Here is a 7201-nt window from a genome sequence, read left to right on the forward strand (position 1 = left end):
TGAAATTTATATATTAATATTTTAATCTCTTCTTATAAGAGAGGGAGCCCTCTCAGTCCTCTTCTTCTTGATACAACACTAATTACTATTACTATTAGCAATGCCTATAATTATTGCTTAGGTCTGCGTAAGGATTTGGGGATAACACCATTTCTTCTAAGCATTGCTGGTCTTGTCACATTCCTTATTCTTCCTGTAAAAGGGATGAGGATCTGGCTAGTGAGTGGCCACTGTGGTCCATGATTCTAGACCAAGTCCATCTAGAACTCTAATGGTAAGTACGCGTGTGCATGTCTCTCTTGGCTTCTTCCACCTCTGCCGTCTTTGCCAGGATCGATGTGAGCAGCAAACCTAGATACGTATCTTAGTATCAAGAGACACCAACCTTTCCCTGCGGGTTCTCAGCTTCCCTGGTGGGTGCTGGCAGTAGAGGCTGGGAAGAGCAGGAAGCCCACACCTGAGCCATAGGCTCCAGTGGAGATTTTAATTGCAATAAAGCAGATATTTTGGTACCCACCTCCTCACGCACATTTCTCTCATCCAGTTTAGGATTTGGGCACACAGAGAGTGATGGAGTTCATTTATTCCCTCAATGCCCTAGGAAGGGCTGGGCCAACTGGCTCAGAGCAGGTGCTGTGGCAGAAAACTCAGTTTTTATGTGCTGGGTAGAAATCTGGATTGGCAGGGGAAAGGGAGTGGGTCACTGTGGGGCAGCAAGGAGCCATTTCAGGCCATGGGCTGGGGATGCGAAAGCAAAAGGAGTCCCAGTGACGGTGGTGGTGATGTGCGTGAGTGCGTGTGCCCGTGAGTGAGTGAGTGTGTGTGTGTGTGTGTGTGTGTGTGTGTGTGTGTGTGTGTGTGTGTGTGTTGGGGTGGGGGATTAGGGTGGGTGAGGGAAGGTGGAGTGAGTGTGGAATAGTAATGTTTTCTTGGCTATTCCAACAAAAGAACCCCCTCCCCTTCCCCAGCCAGAAGTTATCTGAGACTTGTTTTTACCTTAGTCTCTAGCTTTCTTCCCTTCTAGAACCTTCTCTTCTTAGATCCATAGCCTTGTTACTTTCATATCAATAGCTCTTTAGCTCCAGTCCTCCTGCCTGAAGTCCACCTTGGGCCAGCCTGTACCTCACCTTGCTATTCCAAGGTCAGAGCACAGCTGTTCTGAGAAGAGGCCTGTGGGGAGGTGGGGGCTTGGGGCTTATGAGATTGAAAACAGTGTTGTGCAAGCCTAGAGTGGAAAACAAACCACACAGAAAACCCCTACATCTTTGTTTCTGCTAGCTGTTAACTGAAAGTTAGCATTTCCTTTCCCTATGAATGTAAGCAACAAGCCACAACAGAACTAGGGGTATTTATGAATTCATCATCAATGGAAATCACAAATCTCTTTATAACACATCATGATTGTTACGATGAATGTCTTTAAATATTTATACTCCTCACAACTTTGAAATTATAGTACTTATAAGACCTGCTGCTAGAGCCTGCTGGATATTATCAAATCATAGTTTAACTAAATGGTTTGGTAACTGTTGCCACACAACTGGTTTTGTTTGTAATTCTATATTTCACTTGTTTTGCCCTGGGAAACATTATTCTGAGGAAACATAGGCTTTACCACATTGCCACAGGGACCCAGGGCACAATAATGATACAGAATTCTAAGTGGGCTTGGTGGCACACAGTTGTAATTCTTGGATTCAGGAAGCTGAGGTGGAAGGATTCTGAGTTCAAGGCTAGCTGGGGCTATATAGTTAGACCCTGTGTCAAGAAGCCAAAGCAAGTAAACAAACACACAACATACAAACAAAACAGATTCATCATCCTTCTTTGGCTGGAGAAAGTCTAGCTGAGGCTCTCTGTGGAGTCAGGACCAACTGCCAGGAGGAAAGTAACTCCAACATAGACTCTGCCCACCCCTGAGAACCAACAGCAGAGGACTGTCTCCAAACCCTCTAACCAGACCCTTTCTAAGGTGAAGAGAGGCACTGGTGCCCTGCTCTTGATAGAGGATGGATGCCAGGCCCTCTGAATGCTGAATGTGAGTGGGGTTATTGCTCCCTCCAGAATGGTCCCTAGCTGAGGACCCTGCTGGTGCTACCCTAGCCACTGGAAATGGAGATGCTCTTTAGGCAGACTCCAACCTCAGGCACTGTATGCCACTATGTAGAGACCCCTAGCAGGCATACCTTCCTCAACCCAGGCCACAGGACTTGGGGAGATAGTAAAGACCGTTGCTCTTGGTGGCCTGAACCAGCTCTCAGGGTGTATTCTTGTGCTACCTGCCACACTCTGGTTTTTGTACCGTGACTTCTGCACAAAAGACAACTTCAGTCTAAATGTGAACATTCATTTTATGAAGGAGTTTTAATCATGGTTTGATAGGTTTTCCCCTGTCTTAGTTAGGGTATCTATTGCTGCAAAGAGACACCATGACGATGGCAACTCTTATAAAGGAAAACATTTAACTGGGGCTGGCTTACAGTTCAGAGGTTTAGTTCATTGTCATCATGGTGGGAACCATAGCAAACACTGGCAGACATGGTGCTGGAGAAGGAGCTCAGAGTTCTACATTTGGATCTGCAGGCAACAGGAAGAGACTGTGAGCCACTAGGTCTGGCTTGAGCTTCTGAGACCTCAAAGCCCACCCACAATGACACACTTCCTCCAACAACACCACACCTACTCCCACAAGGCCACACCTCTTAATATGCCACTCCCGATGAGTCTATGGGGGCCGTTTTCTTTCAACCCACCACGGTCCTATGTTAGATTCTAGAGCAGTAGGGTCCAACAGCAAAAAAAAAAAAAAAAAAAAAAAAAAAATTCTGCAGTTGGGGTTCATGAGTAGCTGAGTGGCAATGTTGTCAGCTTATATGAGGTCCTGTGATTCATACCCAGCACCAAAGATAAATGGACAAATGCAAACAAAACAACCAACTAAACAGACATTGTGCAGTGCTGACAATGTTCTCTAGAGCTCTGTCCAATCTGGTGTCCACCAGGGTGTGCACTGGCTACTTCTGCATCACTGTGACCAAAGACCTGCCAGAAACAAGGGAGGCCAGATTAATTTTGGCTCAGAAGGTGTCTTAGTTTCTTTCCTGTTGTTGTTGTGGGGTGTGTGTGTGTGTGTGTGTGTGTGTGTGTGTGTGTGTGTGTGTGTGTGAACTATAAGCAACTTACAGGAGAACGAGCATATTTAGCTCACAGTCTGGGTTCCAGTCCATCATACACTGGAGCTCCCAGCAGTACAGCTTGGGTGGAACTGGTTCGACACCATTCGTAATTAGAAACAAAGAGCAATGCACGCCAGTGCATGCCAGTGCTCAGCTCACCTCTGCTTACCCAGCCCAGATCTTACCCACAATTCCAATGGGTCATCCCACATAATTAATGTGATCACAATAACCCCACGCAGGCGTGTTTAGAGGCCCACCTCTCGGTTAATTCTTCATGTTGTCAAGATGACAATCAAGACTAGGTGACAGGAAGTTCAGTCCACCACAGTGAGGAAGGCACAGCAGAGCCGATGGTAGGAGTGTATGGAAGAAACTTCAAGTGGTGGCAGGCTAGGAAGCAGAAATCATGGCTGGAACCAGGAGCAAGTATGAAGGCCCACATCTAGTGACCTACTTTTGTCAGGAAGATCCACCTCCTAAAGCCTCCACAGCCTTCAAAACAGCATCATAGGCTATTGGATAAGCATTCAAAAAAAAAAGTCAGTCCTTGAGGGACATTTCAAATTCAAACCATCACAGGGTGAGTGAGCCCTTGTAATAAGGCTAGTACAGTCCAGAAATTGGATGTTAAACATTACTTAACTATATAGAAGCTGGTGTGGGAATGGAGAAATGGTTCAATGGTTCAGAGTCCTTGCTGCTCTTGCAGAAGATCAGAGTTGGGTTCAACTATATCAGGTGTATGCGAGCGCGCGCGCGCACACACACACACACACACACACACACAAATAAATTTGGACAGGTGTGGGGGCTCCACCTCTAATCCCAATATTCTGGAGGCAGAAGTAGGTGGATCTCTGTGAATTAGAGGCCAACCTGGTCCACACAGTGAGACCCTGTCTCACAAAGTGTGGGGTGGGGGTGAGGGTGCTGGAGGGATGGTTCAACAATTGAGAGCATATTCTACTCCTGCAGAGGACTGGAGGATGCTTCCTAGCACTAACCACCTGTAACTCCAGTTCCAAGGGAACCAACACTCACCTCCACTTAAATTCATACATATATGGTATATATACACACATACATATGAATAAAAATTTTAAAAAAAGGAGCTGGGCATAATGATTCAGGTCTATAATGCCAGTGCTGAGGGAAACTGAGGCAGGAGAATTGTTGCAAGTTTGAGGCCAGCTGGATTACATAGAAAGTTCCAGGTCAACCAGAGCTATAGTGTGAGACCATTATTGAACAACATAGCACTGTTTTAGGTGCTACACACCTATGAATATATACATTCTTTGGTCTTGTACCTTTTTTTTTTTTTTTTTAGCCTGGGAAAAATATTATGCAACACACACTATTAATGATTATTGAAGAGTTTACTTTTGGAAACAAAACAAAAACAGTACCAAAAACTAAAACATTTTGCAAAACTGGAAAACCACTGACTCTATCAAATTGGTTTATATGTACCAAGAGGCTGTGAAGCTTGTAAGACTGTCTCCAGAGAGTCTATCTGTAGGTGGGTTTTTCTGTCCCACCTGCCAGCTCCCAAATAACCACAAAGAGACTTCTTATTAATTATGAAAGCTCAGCCTATAGCTTAGACTAGTGTCTAACTAGTTCTAATAACTTAAATCAAGCCATTTCCATTCACATACATGCTGCTGTGTGGCTCATGGCTTGTTACCTCATCTTCTACAGGCCCTACCTTCTCTGCATCTGGCTGGTGACTCCTCTGACTCTGAGGCTTCTTCTTCCTAGCGTTCTCTCTGCCCTGAAAATTCTGCCTAGCTATTGGCCAATCAGCTTTTTAATAACAATGAGAGCAACACATTTTCATAGTGTACAGAAGGATTATTCCACAGCATCTGGCAGCATTCAACTACCTAATGCCAGGTAAGGAAAGAAGCCCAGCCCAGTTCCATTGGTGATTCTGGCAATAGTGTTCAGGAGCAGAAACCTTAACACTATTGGTGTTAAGATCTCTTTCTCTGTGTGTTTATAATATTTGTGTGTTTATGGAAGTCAGAGGTGTGTGTGTGTGTGTGTGTGTGTATGTGCGTCTGTGATTATGGAGGTTAATGTTGTTACCAGGAAAACTGAGGTTCCCTTTTGTTCTTTGAGATTCTTAATCTCCTTAATAAAGAATGTAGAGACAGACTCAAGAGGAAGCTTGAGGGTTATTTCATGAGAGTTTAGAGAAAAACAGCAGGGTGGTCTCGGCAGCTGAGGGGAGAAGGGACATGAGAAACCCCACACACACACACCCCGTCACAGGTAGTTATCCTGACGAGAGCCCACATTCCTTGAACTGTTCACTTCCCCATCATTCTGACAGACAACTACAGCAGACTGAGAAGCTGAGCTCTTCTCACCAGTGGGGTGAGACATAGTAACCACCTGTGCTGGGGATGAAAGGGAGGACATCCTGGCCGGGTATCTTCACGAGTTTGGCCTCTGGCTCCCTGCTCTGACATTACAGATTCATGCCACTGTGCTTGGTTCTCTCTACGGGTGCTGGGGATCTGAACTGACATCTTCATGCTTCAGCAGCCGGCACTTTACTGACTGAGCCCTCTCCCCAGGCCAGGCCGACTTTGTACTTTTGGTTTTTGTTTTAATCTTCAAGGGGGTGTATGCTGTTGTGGTGGTTTGCATGAGGAATGTCCCCCACAGGGTCCAGAATTTGGTTCCTCGGTCCTCCCCTCTGTTGGTGGTGCTGTTTGGGATGGTAAGGAAGCGTGGCCTTGTTGGAGGAAGTATGTCACTGGGGAAGGGGTCTGAGAGCTTGAAGCCTCTGCTTCATGCATATATTTGAAGATGTGAGCCCTCAGCTTCCTGCTCCCACCGCCATACCTGCCATGTCTCCCTGCCACGACGAACTCTGGTCCCTCTGAACTGTAAGCCAAATAAACTCTTTCTTCCATAAATTGCTTTTGGTCATGGTGTTCTGCCACAGCAACAGAAAATTAGTTCAGACAATTGGGTTCCAAAAAACGTGATAGAGCCGGACAATTAGAAGTGAGAACATAAACCATGCAAGTCCTCAAGGAAGTTCTGAATGAGTATCTACAGTGTTTGCAAGGAAGACAATGTGTCACTGTCAAACCCCCCCCCCCAAGCCATAGAAACTAAGAGAGAGAGAAGAGTGGTGCCAGGAAGACATTCTGCCAGATCAGCTCAGTCAATTGTAATTGTTTGTAACGAGTCCATTAGTTAACTGGGCACAGAAGGATACTGTAAACACTTAAAAGTGTTTTCTCCAAGAGCAGCCGCACACTCCCCGCTCCTCACTTCACTCAACAAATCCTTTTTTGACTCAAAGAAGAGCCAGTTTCAGTCTTGTCTCAAGTCTCCAAGTTTTCACAGAGTAAATATTTTAGCTCTCTTTTCTCTTCCCCTCACTGGGGGAAAAAAAGAAATATTTTAAGGGTCCAAAGGAAAAAGCTTCCACAGTAAAAACAGGGGAGAAGAAAAGCAAAGGCCACTGGTGAAAGGCTATGAATATTCATGGACGTTCACTGAGCATCACATGCTCATTAAAGGTACCAAGGACAGTTGGGGTTTCTCGCTGCAGCCTCTTATATTTTAATCAGTCATTGATAGCGCAATTATAAGAAGAAACCATATTAGCCAAATGTGAGTTCAGGGCTAGGGTTTTTACTCCTCTAACTAATAGTGATCTATTTGAAACAAAAACTTTCCAAATTCTGAGCCCTTAAGCAGAATGTTTTACAAAGAAACTTTCTAATCATTCTAAAAATGACTTTAAAAAAATAAGAAAGAATGCAGTTCTTGGCAGAAAAACAGATATAGAGAAGTGAACAGTGGTCAGAAGCTCCTAGGGTCTTATTATGAAAAGACAAACTTGAATTTTCCATCCTTGTGGGCTTTCACATGGATGTTGTGTATTTTTTGGCCAAATGGGCTTTTACACATTTTTAAAAATCTGGGTTTTCCTTCTTTTTCCTCCTCTTCCTCCTCCTCTTTTTTTGGATTTTCAAGACAAGGTTTCTCTC

Source organism: Peromyscus leucopus, chromosome 10, assembly GCF_004664715.2.
Source record: "Peromyscus leucopus breed LL Stock chromosome 10, UCI_PerLeu_2.1, whole genome shotgun sequence".
In the NCBI taxonomy this organism is placed as follows: domain Eukaryota; kingdom Metazoa; phylum Chordata; class Mammalia; order Rodentia; family Cricetidae; genus Peromyscus; species Peromyscus leucopus.